We start from the raw sequence: 17,599 nt of genomic DNA, 5'->3' as shown, positions 1-17,599 counted from the left end.
TGAAACTTCCAGATCCAAAAGTCTGTGAGTTAGGGGTATGTATGGTAAACAAAATTTTTGAAAGTGGCTTATTGTGCGTAACCATAGAGCTATTACCCTCATCTTAACCTCTTACTCCCCAGCTCCATACATTCTGGCTATCACAGGAAATGGGGTAAATTCTGGGTATGAATTCAAAACATACCACATCCTAAGGGCAGCTCCCAGCCTCTGATATGGAGCTGAGTCCCCTTTGGGCCATTTCCATGGGACCTAAGGCTGTCATTTCTGGGGTTCAGATTCACTGGGTGCCAAGTGGTCAACCTTGATGAGCGGGGTCCGTGTTGCGTGGTTACATAGAGCTCCATATTAGGCACTTGGTTACTGAGCCCATTCTGAAAATGTCAGGCTGCCTAGGGAACAGAGGAGATTTGAGTCTTAAAGGGTGACTTCTTCCCTTGTTTATTAACAGCCTCTGGGCTAGGCATGGTGACTCATGCTTGTAATCCCAGCACTTTGGGAGACCGAGGCGGGTGGATCACTTGAAGTCAGGAGTTGGAGACCAGCCTGGTCAACATGATGAAACCCTATTTCTACTAAAAATACAAAAACTAGCCACCAGACATGGTGGCGGGCACCTGTAATCCCAGCTACTGTGGAGGCTGAGGCACGAGAATCGCTTGAACCTGGGAGGTGGAGGTTGCAGTGAGCCGAGATCGTACCTCTGTATTCCAACCTGGGCGATACAGTGAGACTCCGTCTCAAAAAAAAAAAAAAAGAGTCCTTTTTGATGGTGGACATCTTCCAATGAGCACTCACATGGCACAGATTTTTTTTAGTTCTACCCTTGTTCTGAAAGTTCTATCCATGTTCCTCTTCCCTAAAAATCGTTGTCACCAAGCCTCCAGATTTATTCCTTCTACGATGCTGAACTTCCAGCTAATTCATCAGCTGTTCCCAGGAAACAATGCAGATCCTGGTCCTAGGACGCTGCTCCTTCCAGGCAGCATGGACTGGGAGGTGTGCTCCATTGCTCTTCAGGAACCGTCCTTGAGAGGCGTTCCACAGCAGGCCAGGCCTGGCGGGAGCAAGTGGGCCAGGTGGAAAGCACAGCAGAATTTGAGAGACGCTGAGTACTCATAACTCTGTGTAAGCACCTGAATTCAGCTCTCATGGTCTTTTCTCAGCTGTCAGTCATTTATCTCTATTTAGTCATTTTGCGAATTGGAGTTAGCTTCCTTCCCTCTACACTCAAAGACAGCATGTCAACATTTTAGGCCTCTGGATGGAATGAACTTGTTTCCTGGAGGGAGCTGATTGGCATCTATTCGCCTCTTCCTAGTTTTGTGGGGTTTCCCAGCATGTGGAGTCATAGAGGAAGACTGGTCCCACCTCCTTCGTAATGCCCAAGAGAATAGATGACTCTCTGTCCACCCCCACCCTGGCATCCAGGGCTTCTGGACAGGACTTAGGCTGGCTAATTGGCTGCTTCCACATGGGATCCTGAATCTGGAGCAAGTGAGGCAAAGCCCAGGATGCTTAGAACCCATTCTCAGTGACGGCAGAAGGACTGCACAGGGGGCAAATAGAGACAGTGGGGGGACCGAGTCCTGCACCTGCAAAGATGATGTCCGCACACGGCGGGGCAGCGCTGTGGACGCATCACTCCTCACAAAGCAGGGCTTTTGTGCTCGCAGCCTTCAATACCATGTCGCGGTCTTGGCTTCTGTTTATCTTCCAAGCCAATCTCCAGCCTCCTATGCACATGGAGTTCTTCTGGTATCATTCCAGTGAATTTCATGTTGTTTTCTGCCCTAAAAAAACAGTTGGTACCTCTGCTTGACCAAGAAACCTGATTAATACAGACTGAGAGCTGCAGACTGTGTTTATTTGTTTCATTAACAAGAACAACTTAGGAATGGCAGCTTCCATTGATGAGCTTCCTACTTTGTTCTCCTGATGGAAAACAGACAGTTGTTTCCCTGTTGAAGACTAGCCACCCTGGAGAGGTGAACAGGTGAGTCACAGGAGTCACTGCTTCTGCTCCCTTTAAACATTGATGATGGCAGAAATCTCTGTAACTCCCTCTCTAACTCCTTCATGAATTTGGTGTTGACTTTGATTAAAATATTTAGGCAGGTGTGTAAAACCAATGGCCTCCACTGGTGTATGTCACTGAAATAGTCCCCGTTTGTGGGTCTGGGTGAGCAATCTGCAACTTCCAAGAGTATTCATTGCAGTTATCCACCCAGGGATTTAAAAAATGATGACCAGGTGAGGGTGGGGCCCTGATGGACTTAATCAAAGATAAACGAATATAGATATTCACTAATTACTTCTGCCCTGTAATCTCCCCCTCTGACCCAGGCCTGAGAATTGGGTGACAAGCAGGGACTAGCCAGCATGATGACCTGTAACAGGTATCCACTCACCAGATTGGGGGTTTTGCAAAGTCAGTGGACTGTCTCCCAGCTCTGTTTTGGAACCTCGTTCCTGTCAAATGTCCCTGAGCCCTGATCATGCGTCCTCCTGGTGCCTGACCTGGCGCCTGCACTCTCTTCTCTTCCGGCGGTTACCTGCCTCCCCCACAGTCGACCTCTTGGAATTTCTCCCACCCTAAAGAGACCAGGGTCCCAGCCCCTCCCCTATTATAGAGAGTTCCTGGTTATCCACCGACTCTTCTCCTTAAAGGAGCAGGAAATCTTTTGGGCCCTGGCAGGAAACAGTGTGTGCAGGAAGTGCTTCAGAAATCAAATCAAGCATTTCAGCCTTCTACACACTTTGAGTCCTCTTTCTTCTTCATCATGCCAACTAATTTCTGGCTTTTTATGTCACAAAGAAGTAATCAGCATTTAGTTGAGGGTGGCATGGGCAACCCTGGGCACAGCTGGAATCCCAGCCTGCTGCTGGAGCAAACCGTGCCAGCTGAGGATGACCATGGCAAGGAATCCAAATGATGATTCCCCATCCTTGCAGACCTCCCTCAGCCCCCAACCATGCAAATAAATGGTCTCCGGCTCTTTGGACTTTGATGGTGAGCTCTTTCTCCTGATGCAGCATCTCACTCCTTTCCATTCTGCAGTTCACTCTCAAGGCCATAATGACTTGAACACTGGCTGTCTAGAAACAGAGAGGCGGGCAGCGGCAGACAGGAACAGAGGTGGAACATCTTCCTCCATCAGGAGCTGCACCTCGGAAGTGTCCTTAGATGTGGCTTGGAATTGGGATCCTTCCATTCCCCTCAGGTATCCCTATTGCAATTTTCTGAATACATCTTGTGTTAGGCTAAATAACAGCCCCCCACAGATGTGGATGTCCTAACCATGGGACTTGTGATTTATGTCACCTTCTATCATAAAAGGGACCTCGCAGGTGTGATCCAGTCAAGGATCTGGAGATGGGAGGTTATCTGGGATGATCTGGGTGGGCCCAAGGTATCCACAAGGGTCCTTATCAGGCAGAGACAGTAGGGTAAGAGGGAGAAAAGGAGATGTGATGATAGAAGGGGAGAGAGACTGAGAGATCAGAGGATGCTACAAGGCTGGCTTGAAAATGAAGGGAGAAGCCAGGAGCTGAGGACAGCAGGTGCCTCTAAAAGCTGGAAAAGGCAAGCGAATGGCTTCTCCCAGAGCCTCCCCAAGGAGCAAAGCCCTGCCCACGCCTTGATTTTAGGACTCTACTGGAAAAGCACAACTTTGTGTTGGTTTAAGCCACGGTGTCTGTGGGGCTTTGTGACAGCAGGAGAGGAACCAGCACACCACTCTCTCCCCATCAGGGCCCTCCCGTGCGCTTAGAAGATCTAGTGAGGATGAAATGCATCACGTAACCAGAAACCTATAGAAACAGTTTCTGAATTTGCTTTTCGTAGGAGAGTCAGCCAAAAATATCAACAGCCACAATTTATTGGATGCCTTCAGGAAAAATGTCAAAGCCAGGCATTCGTCCAAAGTGAGTGGTCCTGCTTCATGTCCCGGCACTCCTTGTCCCCTTTCCACCAGCTGACAGCAGGTGCTCCCCAGAATGAGGCGGGTGAGGAGGGTTCACCATTGCTCTCCACCTCTCAACACAAAAGATGATTCCACCTGTACCAATTATCCTGGGGGTTTGTGGTCTGCAACCAGCCCTTTGGTGCCAATTTTTCTATTAGGCAGGACCCTTTGGATGCAAGCAGAACATAGCAAAGCAAAACCAAGACAAAAGCAAATGCAAAAACAAAACAAACGAAAAATCTTTACAAATCTCGCTATCTCAAGAGTAGAGGCATATATTTGAGTGATCCAGAGAGAAAGCTCACAGAATTAGAGAAATCCATGGGTGTGTGTGTGCGTGCACATTTTTTAAAAACAGGCTTAGGGAAGACCAGGGACCCAGAAAGCCTCGGGTCTCTCAGCGGTAGGGAACCAGCTACTCTACAGGCCTCAGCTCCACTGCCTGCTGCCTCCAAGGGTTTTCTTTCAGGTACTCCAATTTCCAGGGGAGAGACACGGATGGGCCCCAGGGGACGTTTGAGACGTTGGTCATGGCTAGGGGACAGAGTAAAGAAGGGACTGTCACACGAGGGGAACATAAGCTGAGCAGGCTGGCCTCCTAACCGGGGCCTTTTAGAAGCCCCCTCCTCATCCCAGTGGGAGCAGTGGGGGAAGGGAGCCTCCACCTCCTGCCCACCTCCCTTACTAGTACCTCCCTAGCTGTTTTCTGCAGAGCCAGGCTCTGGAGTCATGGGGGCCGCAGTGTCCTGGTGGGCGGAGTGCCTGAGCCTTAAAAGCCCCACCTGTGCTTCTCACTCCCTACTTCGTGATTGAGAAGCAGATTAAGGCTTTCCCCTTCCCCATCAAGGTATTTTTTTTTACTTCCTTCTTTCTTTATCAGACCCCACCTGGTGTCCCTTCTCTCCTCCTCTCCCGCTCCATTCACCTGCTCTCTGTCTCAGGTCTCTACCAGCGTCTGGCAGCTAGGGAGGCTGGCGCGCTGTCCTGGTCCCACGGCTGATTGGAGAAATCCTGTGGCTCCAGCTTTTTAGATGCTGGTGGGGAGGAGCCTCACCTCCCTTCCAGGCCTGCTTTTCACCCCAGGACTCATTAGGAGAATTTCTGCACTATAATTGGAAGATAATTCATCGCATGTTTTCCCTATTGTAATAAGCGAGCCCCTTCTTTCTTTCTTTGTGCCTGGTGACCACAGCAGGAAGGCAGGAGGGTGACTGCAGATTCCCAGGAACAAAGCTGCTCCCAGAACCCCCAAATAGTAGGGTGACTCTTAGGATGAGAAATGCATATCCATGAGCCAGGATTTGGGAACCAGGGGATGACGTGGCCATCCAGGGCTCGTACTGAGGGTGCAGCAGCCAGGACTGAGGCAAAGGCAGATGTCTGATGATTGCAAAACGAGATGATTTCTATTCAGTTCAGTTCTACGTGAGGCTCTACTCAAAAGAGGTGATGTTGTTATTCAGGCTTCCTAATCTTTGGTGAGTGAAACAATTGTTGATTCCCACAGCTTGTTTTTTTCTTGCCAGCTTTCTCCCATCATGTAATAGACAAAAACCTTGAACTGGGAAATCCCTGTGGTGCTCCACAAGAGCGAGGCACCCTCAGGTGTGAGATTTGGAGCCTTTTCAATGGTTAGACTCGGCCTAAGCAGCAATAGATCAGTCACTCCAAATTCTCTCCTTTGTCTACTTTTAATGTCGTCCTCCATCAAGGAAGGAACCAGATGGGGGCCAACCTTTCAGACTGATGTCCAGGGGATGCTGGAGCTGCCTTTCCCAGCACACAGTGTCAACACGGATCTGGAGAGGTCGTGTGCTGACCTCCAGGGGGTACCCCAGGGAATGGTGGGATGTGAGAGTGACAGACCAGGAGGACGGGGGCCTTTATCGGTCAAGTGCTGTTCTATCCCCACCATCTTTTAGCTAGTGAATAATCTCAAGGGGATTATCAAAAGCCTAGAAGCGAAGAAGCATTTAAAAGGTCCGTATCTAGGAATCTGGTTGATCAGAGGATCAGGGAGGGATAAGATTGGCTGAAAGACAGATTTCGGGCTTACCATCAGAAAAGAATCACTGGGAAAATCTAATATTGGTACATGGGGGAAAAGCAACACGTGGATTGAATGAGGGGATTTCCTGAGAAGAAAACGTGAGGTATGCAAGCCAGACAGCACAGAGTGACAAAAATCCAGCCACCCACCTCAAACTCCTCTTGAGCTGAGATCCAGCTGCCACTGAAGCAACACAAAAAAAATCAGCCAGGCATGGCAGCACACGCCTGAAATCCCAGTTACTTGGGAGGCTGAGGCAGGAGAATCGCTTGAACCTGGGAGGTGGAGGTTGTAGTGAGTCAAGATCGTGCCACTGCACTCCAACCTGGATGACAGAGCAAGACTCTGTCTCAAAAAATATATATAGATATAGATATAGATATAGATATAGATAGATAGATAGATAGATATGCATTTTCAGGAAATTAACAAATGGTGTTTTCAGATATTTATGATTTCTGATGCTTTTCATTTGTTTCTGGTGATTTGACTTTCCCTTTAGCATCATTTCTTTTTTAGCCGAGGAATTTGCTTTCTTCACTTATTTTTGTCTCCTTTTATTTGTTCTTATTTCAATAGTTTTTGGGGTACAGGTGGTTTTGGTTGCAGTAAGATGAGTTTTTTAGTGGTGATTTCTGGTATCTTGGCGCATCTGTCACCTGAGTAATATATGCTGTACCCTATATGTAGGTTTCATCCCTCACTCGCCTCCTAATCTTTCCCCTGAGTCTCCAGAGTCTATTGTATCATTCTTTTTGTTTGTTTGTTTTGAGACGGAGTTTCACTGTTGTTGCCTAGGCTGGAGTGCAATGGGCGCCATTTCAGCTCACCACAACCTCCACCTCCCGGGTTCAAGTGATTCTCCTGCCTCAGCATCCCGAGTAGCTGGGATTACAGGCATGCGCCACCACGCCCGGCTAATTTTGTATTTTTAGTAGACACGGGGTTTCTCCATGTTGGTCAGGCTGGTCTTGAACTCCCAACGTCAGGTGATCCGTCCGCCTTGGCCTCCCAAACTGCTGGGATTACAGGCGTGAGCCACCATGCCCGGCTCATTGTATCATTCTTATAACTTTGCGCCCTCATAACTTAGCTCCTACTTATAAATGAGAACATACGATATATTTTTTTCCATTTCTGAGTTACTTCACTTAGAATCATGGCCTCCAGCTGTATCCAAGTTGCTGCAAAAGACATTATTTTGTTCTTTTTTATGGCTGAGTAGTATTCAATGATGTATATGTACCACATTTTCTTTATCCACTCATTGGTTGATTGGCACTTAGGTTGATTCCATGTCTTTACAATTTTGAATTGTGCTGCTGTAGACATGTGTGTGCATGTGTCTTTCATACAGTGACTTATTTTCCTCTGGGTAGATACCCAGTAGTGGGATTGCTGGATAAAATACTAGTTCTACTTTTGGTTCTTTAAGGAATCTCCATATTGTTTTCCATAGTGGTTGTACTAATTTACATTCTTACCAGCAATGTAAAAGTGTTCCCTTTTCATTTCATCATGCCAACGTTTATTGTTTTTTGACTTTTTAATTATGGCCATTCTTGCAGTTGTAAGGTGGTATCTCATTATGGTTTTAATTTGTTTTTCCCTGATGATTAGTGATGTTGAGCATTTTTTCATGTTTGTTGGCCATTTGTATATCTTTGTTTAAAAAATGTATATTCATTTCCTTTGCCCACTTTTTGACTTGCATATGTTAAACCATCCCTGCATTCCTTAGATGAAACCCACTTGATCATGACGTATTATGTTTTTGATGTGCTGTTGGATTCGGTTAGCTAGCATTTTGTTGAGGATTTTTGCATCTATGTTCATCAGCAATATTGCTCCGTAGTTTTTTTTTTTTTTTTTAATGGGGTCTCGCTCTATTGCACAGGTTGGAGTGCAGTGGCACAATCTCGGCTCACTGCAACCCCTGCCTCCCGGGTTCAAGCGATTCTCCTCATAGTTTTTTTTGTTGTTGTTGTTATGTCCTTTCCTTGTTTTGCTATTAGGGTGATACTGGCATCATAGAATGATTTAGGGAGGATTCCCTGTTTCTCTATCTTTTGGAATAGTTTCAGTAGGATTAGTACCAATTCTTCTTTGAATATCTGGTGGAATTCAGTTGTGAATCCATCTGGTCCCGGACATTTTTTTGTTGACAATTTTTTTTTTTTTTTTTTTTGAGACGGAGTCTCGCTGTGTCGCCCAGGCTGGAGTGCAGTGGCCGGATCTCAGCTCACTGCAAGCTCCGCCTCCCAGGTTTACGCCATTCTCCTGCCTCAGCCTCCCGAGTAGCTGGGACTACAGGCGCCCGCCACCTCGCCCGGCTAGTTTTTTTGTATTTTTAGTAGAGACGGGGTTTCACCATGTTAGCCAGGATGGTCTCGATCTCCTGACCTTGTGATCCACCCGTCTCGGCCTCCCAAAGTGCTGGGATTACAGGCTTGAGCCACCGCGCCCGGCCTTGTTGACAATTTTTAATTTTATTTCAATTTTTATTTTAGGTCTAGTGGTACATGTTAAGGTTTGTTACATAGATAAATACATGTCACAGGGGTTTGTTGTACATATTATTACATCACCCAGGTATTAAGCTCAGTACCCAATAGTTATTTTTTCTGCTCCTCTCCCCCTCCCACCCTTCCCACTCAAGTAGACCCTAGTATCTGTTGTTTCCTTCTTTGTGTTCATAACTTTTTTTTGTTTGTTTGTTTGTTTTTTGGTTTTTGAGACAGAGTCTCACTCTGTCACCCAGGCTGGAGTGCAGTGGAGCAATCTTGGCTCACTGCACCCTGCACTTCCCGGGTTCAAGCAATTCTTCTGCCTTAGCCTCCCCAGCTAATTTTTAGTAGAGATGAGGTTTCACCATGTTGGTCAGGCAATCTCAAGCTCCTGACCTCAAGTGATCCACCCGCCTTGGCCTCCCAAAGTGCTGAGATTATAGGCGTGAGCCACCACACCTGGCCTTTGCGTTCATAAGTGCTTATCATTTAGCTCCCACTAATAAGGGAGAACATGTAGTATTTGGTTTTTCTCTTCCTGCATTAGTTTGCTAAGGATGACAGCCTCCAGCTCCATCTATGTTCCCACAAAAGATATGATCTTGTTCTTTTTTATGGCTGTATAATATTCCATGGTGTACATGTACCACATTTTTTTAATCCAGTCTGTCATTGATGGGCATTTAGGTTGATTTCATGTGTTTGCTATTGTGAACATGCTGCAATGAACATTGAAGTGCACTTGCCTTTACAGTAGAATGCTTTATATTCCTCTGATTATATACCCAGTAATGGGATTGCTGGATTGAATAGTAGTTCTTTTAACTATTTGAGGAATCACCATACAGCTTTTCACAATGGTTGAACTAATTTACACTCTCTGCCAAGACTCCACATAGTTCTATCTGTCAGACTGAAGACTGAAGGCCCTGGTGGAGTGGGTTCACAAGGAGTTCTCCTGACCCAAAGGGTTGCAAAGACCTGAGGGAGAAGCGTGGTTTCCCAGGATGGCTCATTCAGTCACCACTTCCCTGGGCAGGGGAGGATTCCTTTGCTCTGTGTTGCTCCTAGGTGGCTCATTGTCCTATCTTGCTTTTCTTGATTTTTGGGTCAAGCTGTTTCCTTGATTAATCCCAGTGCAAGTACCTGAAGGTTTCAGTTGAAGGTGTTGTATTTACTTGCCCCTCCTGTTCCTCTCTGTGAGAGCCACACACCCTAGGGGCTTCCCCTAGTCAGCCGTCTTGGCCTCTCTCTGGCCATGTTCGTATTACTGGTTCAATCTCACTTCTTGTTATTGGTCTGTTCAGGGTTTCTATTTCTTCCTAATTGAATCTAGGAGGGTGGTATATTTCCAGGAATGTATCCATTTCCTCATTTCCTCTAGATTTTCTTTTTCTTTCTTTCTTTTCTTCTTTCTTTCTTTTTTTTTCTTTCTTTCTTTTTTTTTTTCTTTCTTTCTTTTTTTTTTTTTTTCCTGAGACAGAGTTTTACTCTTGTTGCCCAGGCTGGAGTGCAATGGCATGATCCTGGCTCAATGCCCTCCCTCCCTCCTGACAGGATCTCACTCTGTCACCCATGCTAGAGTATGGTGGTGCGATCTCCACTCACTGCAGCCTCTACTTCCTGGGCTCAAGGGCTCCTCCCATCTCCACCTACTGAGTTGCTGGGAATACAGTTGTGTACCACCCCACCTGGCTACTTTTTTGTATTTCTTGTAGAGACATGGTCTTGCCATGTTGCCCACGCTGCTCTTGAACTCCTAGACTCAAGTGATCTGTCTGCCTCAGCCTCCCAAAATGGCAGCTTCTTCTTCTTCTCTTCTTCTCTTCCTCTCTTCCTCTCTTTCTCTCTTCTTCTTCCTCTTCTTCTTCCTCCTCCTCCTCTTCCTCCTCCTCCTCCTCTTCTTCTTCCCCTTCTTCTTCCTCTTCCTCTTCTTCTTCCTCTTCCTCCTCTTCTTCTTCTTCTTCTTCTTCCTCTTCCTCTTCCTCTTCCTCTTCCTCTTCTTCTTCGAAACGGACTCTTGCTCTGTCGCCCAGGCTGGAGTGCAGTGGCATGATCCTAATTTTTGTATTTTTTGCAGAGACAGGGTTTTGTCATGTTTCCAGGCTGGTCTTGAACTCCTGAGCTCAAGAAATTCACCCATCTTAGACTCTCAAAGTGTTGGAATTACAGACGTGAGCCTGGTCCAAAGTGGCATACACTTCTTTATCATCTGTTTCTTTTGAGGAGGGACAGAATTGTTATCTTGTCATGTAGGTAGGGAAACTAAGGCAAAGACAGAGATAAGGGCTTGCTCAAGATCACACGAGTCAGTGAAGAAACTAAGGCTCGAAAACACGTTCAGGGAAGCTCCTGACAAACTGACTCTCTAGCAGGTAACAACCATACATTCTGTACAAAATACATAACAATGACTTCAGGGCTTGAGAGAATAAACAGAGGCAGGAAGACTTTGAGAGGAGTCACAGTAAAAAGGAAACAATGGGCACAGGTGAATTCTCCATTTTTTAGCTTTTTGTTCAGGGCACCTGAACATGTAGTCATGGCACTGGCCAAAGTAGCTAAAACTCTGACAGAAAGGTCACTATCTTCTGGCCTGAGGAAACCAGAGGACAGAGGTCAGGGCAACCACCACTGCTGGAGAGGAAGGGGAAATTGTTAAGGGAGTTACCCAAAGAAGGGAAACTCTAAATCCTATGTATAATCTTGACACCAGCATCAGACTGATCCTGAACCACACACGCATGAAGCACACTAGAAGTTGTCTGAGGCCAGGCGCAGTGGCTCATGCCTGTAATGCCAGCACTTTGGGAGGCCAAGGCAGGTGAATCACAAGATCGGGAGTGCCAGACCAGCCTGGCCAACATGGTGAAACCCCATCTCTACTAAAAATACAAAAATTAGTTGAGCGTGGTGGCAGGTGCTTTAATTTCTATTTTCATTTAAAAAGCAACTCACCTCCGCCTATTTGAGTCCAGGCCTTGCACAGGGCACTGGGACTATGAGGTGCTTGAGAAACCCACAATCTCATAAAGAAAGATAGACAAGAAAAGAGGGCATGAGGCTGGATTTAAGCACCCCCAGGTTGCCGTGGAATCCCTGCGCTGGTGACAGTCAATGCTACAGGAAGGATCTGGTGGGTTTCTCAGAGATTGCTTGATTTGGACTTTGGATGACCTAGTGTATTAGTCCATTTTCACCCTGCTATAAAGAAATTCCCTGAGACTGGGTAATTTATAAAAGAAAGAGGTTTTACCGGGAGCAGTGGCTCATACCTGTAATCCCTGCAATTTGGGAAGCCAAGGCAGGTGGGTCACCTGAAGTCAGGAGTTTGAGACCAGCCTGGCCAACATGATGAAACATGTTGGGATAAACAAGAAACCCACAGAGACTTTTTCACCAAGGCCAGCACGTTTGATAGGTCTGCATCTCACCTCTGAGGATCACGAAGTGTGTGTGAGCCGCGTCCCAGCAGGGAGGCACTGATGCTCACAAGGATTCTGAAACCACTGTGTGCTGTTAGGAAATGCTCTTGATCCATGAGTCTCCAACATTGCCAACCCGTCCAGCAAGAAGGGGAGAGATCTCATAGCAGGGGGCTTGACTAAATTTGAAGAGTCGGGAAAGTGACATTTCGGTTAAGACTTTTTTTTTCTTTGAGACAGGATCTCGCCCTGTTGCCCAGGCTGGAGTGCAGTGACTCAATCCTGACTCACAGCAATCTTGACTCACGGGTACAAGCGATTCTCCTGCCTCAACCTCCCCAGTAGCTGGGAGTACAGGTGCCCGCCACCACGCCCAGCTAATTTTTGTATTTTTAGTAGAGACAAGGTTCCACCATGTTGGCCAGGCTGGTCTCAAACTCCTGACCTCAAGTGATGCACCCGCCTCAACCTCCCAAAGTGTTGGGATTACAGGCGTGAGCCATTGCACCCGGCCTCAGCTAAGTCTTCAAGGTCGGCCAAGGGATGAAGAAGGTTGGGGAGAAGAGTGGTGATGAGGGGATCCCAGCTGCAGGTCGCATATTCAAAGGCTTGTGGCTGGGAGGGAGGTCCAGAGAAGAACTGAGTTCTAGAATCTGAAAGAAAGCCAGCATGGGTCAGAATGGAAACGGACCAGACCACAGTGTCAGCCACTCAAGCTCCCCCAGCCAGGCCTCCTGCTGAATTTTGAGGGCTGCAGTAAAAAAGCGGGCACACAGCCAGCCCTGTGTGTTGCCAGCAGCCTCGCAGGGCCAGGAGGTGGCGCTGTTGGCACACATATTGTGCTGTTGGCGCTGCGCAGCCGCAGCCGGGGACCTTGGAGGATAGGTGGTCCGAGCTGCTGCTTCTGACGTCAGCAGTAACAGAGGCACAAAGCAGGAGCAGGAGGAGTAAATGTCTGTACCAGGAAAGAGCCAAGCTGAGGACACTTTACAGTAAGTGAATAGGTTCAGGAATCCAGCAGATCCGGAGGGGTGGAGCCAGGGAAATACTACTCTGTGACAGTTTTGCTCATGAAGTGGAATGCCGGGAAAACACAGCTTCTGGACGGGCGCAGTGGCTCACTCCCGTAATCCCAGCACTTTGGGTGGCTCGGGCAGGCGGATCGCTTGAGGTCGGGAGTTCGAGATCAGCGTGGTCAACGTGATGAAACCACGTCTCTGTATTTTTAGTAAATACAGAAATTAGGGAGGCGTGGTGGTGCGCTCCTGTAATCCCAACTACTCGGGAGGCTGAGGCAGGAGAATTCGCTTGAACCGGGGAGGCGAGTCAGCCGAGATCTTGCCGAGGCGCAATCAGCCCAGATCATGCCACTGGACTCCAGCCTGGGTGACAGAGCAAAGAGCTCCGTCTCAAAAAAAAACAAAAAAACAACAAAAAAAACCACGGCGTCCAGGCAGCTCCACCTTCCATCCTGTGACTGCCACATTCTAGCGGGACTGTCTTGTTTGACTGCAGAACGGAATTGCCCCGGGGTCAGTCTGGGTCTGGGTCCACATGAGAAAGGCGCCCAGTGTTCCTCTGGCCCCAGCCCTGCACATTGACCTAGGATGGGTGGCCCTCCATACCAGGACCCCTGGCTCCTCCTCATTCCCCTCTGGCTCCTCCCTTCCTCCCACCGCCGTTCTGAGCCTCCATCCCTCTGCTCTGGGCAGTAGTTTTCAAAAGCACTGTGGTGGTAGTCACTGGGGCTGTTGGCCACATTTGTCTGGCTTTTCCCGTTTCCAAATGCACGGTGGGATTATTCTTCCTGGTCTCCTTATGGTTGGGTGGGAATATGTAACCAGTTCTGGACAAAAGAGTTTTGTATGGAAATAATATGTGTCATTTCTAAGCCACAGCAATGAATGCTGATATAAGACCCTTTTCCTCTACTGTGGCAACCAGCAATCTTCCAGAAAGTGGTTACTCCATGATCCTGAGTCCAGGAGGGAAGACAACCGGAGCAGAGCTGCACCTGCCCCATGATGGACATGTAGCATGAGCAAGAAGTAGCCTTTGCTGTTGTGAACCACTGAGATCAGGGGCTTGTTTTTTGGTAGTTTTTGTTTGTTTGGTTGGTTTGGGGGTTTTTTGTTTTGTTCTTTGTCTTTTTTTGTTTGTTTGTTTGTTTGTTTGTTTTGAGACAGAGTTTCGCTCTAGTTGCCCAGGCTGGAGTGCAATGGCACGATCTTGGCTCACTGCAAGCTCCACCTCCTAGGTTCAAGCGATTCTCCTGCCTCAGCCTCCCGAGCAGCTGGGATTACAGGCATGCACTACCATGCCCAACTAATTTTGAATTTTTAGTAGAGACGGGGTTTCCCTGTGTTGGTCAGGCTGGTCTCGAACTCCTGACCTCAGGTGATCCGCCTGCCTCGACCTCCCAAAGTGCTGGGATTACGGGCGTAAGCCACCGTGCCCGGCCTTGGGGCTTGTTTTTTACTGCAGCATAACCTAGACTATCCTGGCTGATATAAGCAAAGCTCCTGGAAATCGGGGAGCTGTTTGTAGAGCACTATGAAAGGTACATAGCTTTAATTCCTTAAATAAACTAGAATCGTCATTAACAATGAGTATCACTTATTGACCAGGAGTGGTGGCTCACAACTGTAAAATCCCTGCACTTTGGGAGGCCAAGGCAGGCGGATCACCTGAGGTCAGAAGTTCAAGACCAGCCTGGCCAACATGGTGAAACCCCGTCTCTACTAAAAATACAAAAATTAGCCAGGCATGGTGGTGCGCACCTGTAATCCCAGCTACTCAGAAAGCTGAGGCAGGAGAATCGCTTGAACCTGGGAGGTGGAGGTTGCAGTGAGCCAAGATTGTACCACTGCATTCCAGCCTGGGTGACAGAGCAAGATTCTGTCTCAAAAAAAAAAAAAAAAAAAAATCAATGAGTGTCACTTATTGAGCACCTACTATGTGTCAGGTATTATATGAGGTATACTAGGTTTTTTGGCAAATGTTTTCTCATTAATCCTCATCCTAGCACAGGGATTTGGCAATACTGGCCTATTCAGTATGATCAGTCTCAGGCAGTGAAACTCAGGGAGACGGACTCAAGGTCATGACCATAGTCTCTAAGTGGTGGAATTAAGATTCAAATGTAAGGGTCTCGGTCACCCAAATTCTCATTCTTTCCACCCCTAAGCTGTTAGCATATAAAAAGCAGGACTAGGCATACCAAAGGGGGGAAAAAAACCCAAACATTTTAATAAGAAATTATCTCTTACCAGGAAAAACATTAACATCTGCCGTTTTTCTAAATTGAATGTGAAAGATGATCCTGACAGGCTGAACAAAGACGCTTGCTGTCTGGTGTGATGTTTGACAAGGGAATCTTCTTTCATTTTCTCCTCTGATGAACCTCTCTACCAGATAAGCTGCAGCAGGAACCAAACGTTTAAGAAAAATGGAAAGACATTATTTTGTCCATCACTTAACATTTTTATTAACAAGTTGGGAGATAGCCTGCATGAATGCATCTGTGAATGGCCCGAAGTCTCACTGCCCCAGGATGACTTTGGGGAAGGAAGACCCAAGCAGCCCACTGTCGCTTGCTGTCCCACCTGCCTCAGTCCTCCTGTCCTTCTCTCCCTTCTGACCTGCAAACTAACCTTGAGGACTCACATCAACCGTCACTGCATTGGAAGCCCTCTGTGATGGTTAATATCGAGTGTCAGCTTGATGGGATTGGCGGATGCAAAGTATCGTTCCTGGGTGTGTCTGTGAGGGCGTGGCCAAAGGAGATTAACATTTGAGTCAGTGGGCTGGGAGAGGCAGACCCACCCTCGGTCTGGGTGAGCACTATCTAATCAGCTGCCAACACGGCTAGAATTAAGCAGGCAGAAGAACGTGGAAGGACTAGACTTGCTGAGTCTTCCAGCCTTCACTCCCTTCCATGGTCTTTCTCCCGTGCTGGATGCTCCCTGCCCTCGAACATCAGACTCCAAGTTCTTCAGCTTTTGGACTCTTGGACTACACCACTGGTTTGCCAGGGGCTCTCAGGCCTTCGGCCACAGACTAAAAGCTGTGCTGTCAGCTTCCCTACTTTTGAGATTTTGGGACTCCGGCTGGCTTCCTTGCTCATCAGTTTGTAAACAGCTTGTTGTGGGACTTCACCTTGTGTTTGTGTCAGTCAATACTCCTTAATAAACTCCCCTGCATATATACATCTATCCTACTAGTTCTGTCTCTCTAGAGAACCTTAACTAATACAACTTCCCTTTCCTGCCAGGCTGGGCTCCCCTCTGCCTCATTCTCTTGCCCTGTTATCCAGGCTAGAGTATAGTGGCACCATCATAGCTCCCTGCAGCCTTGACCTCCCAGGCTCAAGTGATTTTCCTGCCTCCGCCTCTGCCGTAGCTAGGACTACAGGCATACGCCAACATGCCCAGCTAAGTTTTTTAATTTTTTGTAGAGATGGGGTCTTGCTATGTTGGCCAGGCTGGTCTTGAACTCCTCCCACCTTGGGATTACAAATCCCAAAGCTCTGGGATTACAGGCGTGAACCACCATACCTGGCCTCATTCTATTTTTTTAAATTAACATTTTTATTGGTATTTGTACAAAGTAATCCAGAGAGATCCCATGTACCCTTTACTCAGTTTCCGTTAATAGTAACATCTTGCAAAAATGCTAAATGTCGGCATATAAGTTAAGCATTTAAATGTCACATATGCAAAGACACAAAGAATTAATACCCAACTGGCCAGTTTTCTCCTTTGGGGTTATAGGCTGCTAATTGTATTTTATTGTACCAAATGCAGCTTTAGCCTCTTCAATATCACCACCAAGATATTGGCATTGATATAATCAAGATATAGAATATTTCTATCACCACAAGAATCCCTCTTGTTGCCCTTTTATAGCCTCACCCACTGATCCCTATTTAAGCCTTGGCAATTGCTAATCTATCCTTCATGTCTATAATCGGGTCCAATTAAGAATGTTAGATAAATGGAATCAGCTGATCTGAAGGTGGTGCGTTATCTTGATTGACCGTTCAGTCAGAGCAGATCAAACTCCTTATTCTACTCTTTCCCCCTTCTCACGACTACACTTGAAAAGTCTTAAAAATAAATAATTTTCCAGGCATGGTGGCTCACACCTGATTAAAAAGTGGTGGAAATGGCTCATGTAGAAAGAAGGAAAGTGCTGATGTTAGAAAGAGGGAGCCATGCTGTAGGTGAATGTGGACATGTGCTCTGCTTTAGAATTTTTTTTTTTTTTTTTTTTTTTTTTGAGACGGAGTCTCGCTCTATCCCCCAGGCTGGAGCGCAATAGCGTGATCTTGGCTCAATGCAACCTTCGCCTCCCAGGTTCAAGCGATTCTCATGCCTCAGCCTCCCGAGTAGCTGGGAGGTGGAGCCCGACACCACGCCTGGCTAATTTTTGTATTTTTAGTAGAGACGGGGTTTCGCCATGTTGACGAGGCTGCTCTCAAACTCCTGACCTCAGGTGATCCTCCCGCCTCGATCTCCCAATCTGCTTTAGATTTAAAGGTAGAATTGGTTCTCATCTTCCTGACTTGACAGGTGTGGGTATACTTGCAGGTACTTGGTGATCCACCTGGTCCTCTCCCGGACCCCCAACCTACACACTCCTTGAATC

The 17,599-nt window shown here is 47.2% G+C and overlaps 1 long non-coding RNA gene across 1 annotated transcript; it reads left to right on the top strand.

The window, feature by feature from the left end:
- The first annotated feature begins 1,692 nt into the window (after positions 1–1,692).
- LOC105464527 (uncharacterized) lies at positions 1,693–16,144 on the top strand. The gene is made up of 4 exons (XR_976858.3): positions 1,693–1,996; positions 3,062–3,224; positions 3,848–3,927; positions 15,223–16,144. It is a non-coding gene; the product is annotated as an uncharacterized lncRNA (long non-coding RNA).
- Positions 16,145–17,599: the final 1,455 nt, after the last annotated feature.

This window comes from Macaca nemestrina, chromosome 15 (assembly GCF_043159975.1).
Source record: "Macaca nemestrina isolate mMacNem1 chromosome 15, mMacNem.hap1, whole genome shotgun sequence".
Lineage (NCBI taxonomy): Eukaryota > Metazoa > Chordata > Mammalia > Primates > Cercopithecidae > Macaca > Macaca nemestrina.
The sequence above is the reverse complement of the archived record's forward strand: the minus strand, read 5'-3'. Positions and strand labels throughout refer to the sequence as shown.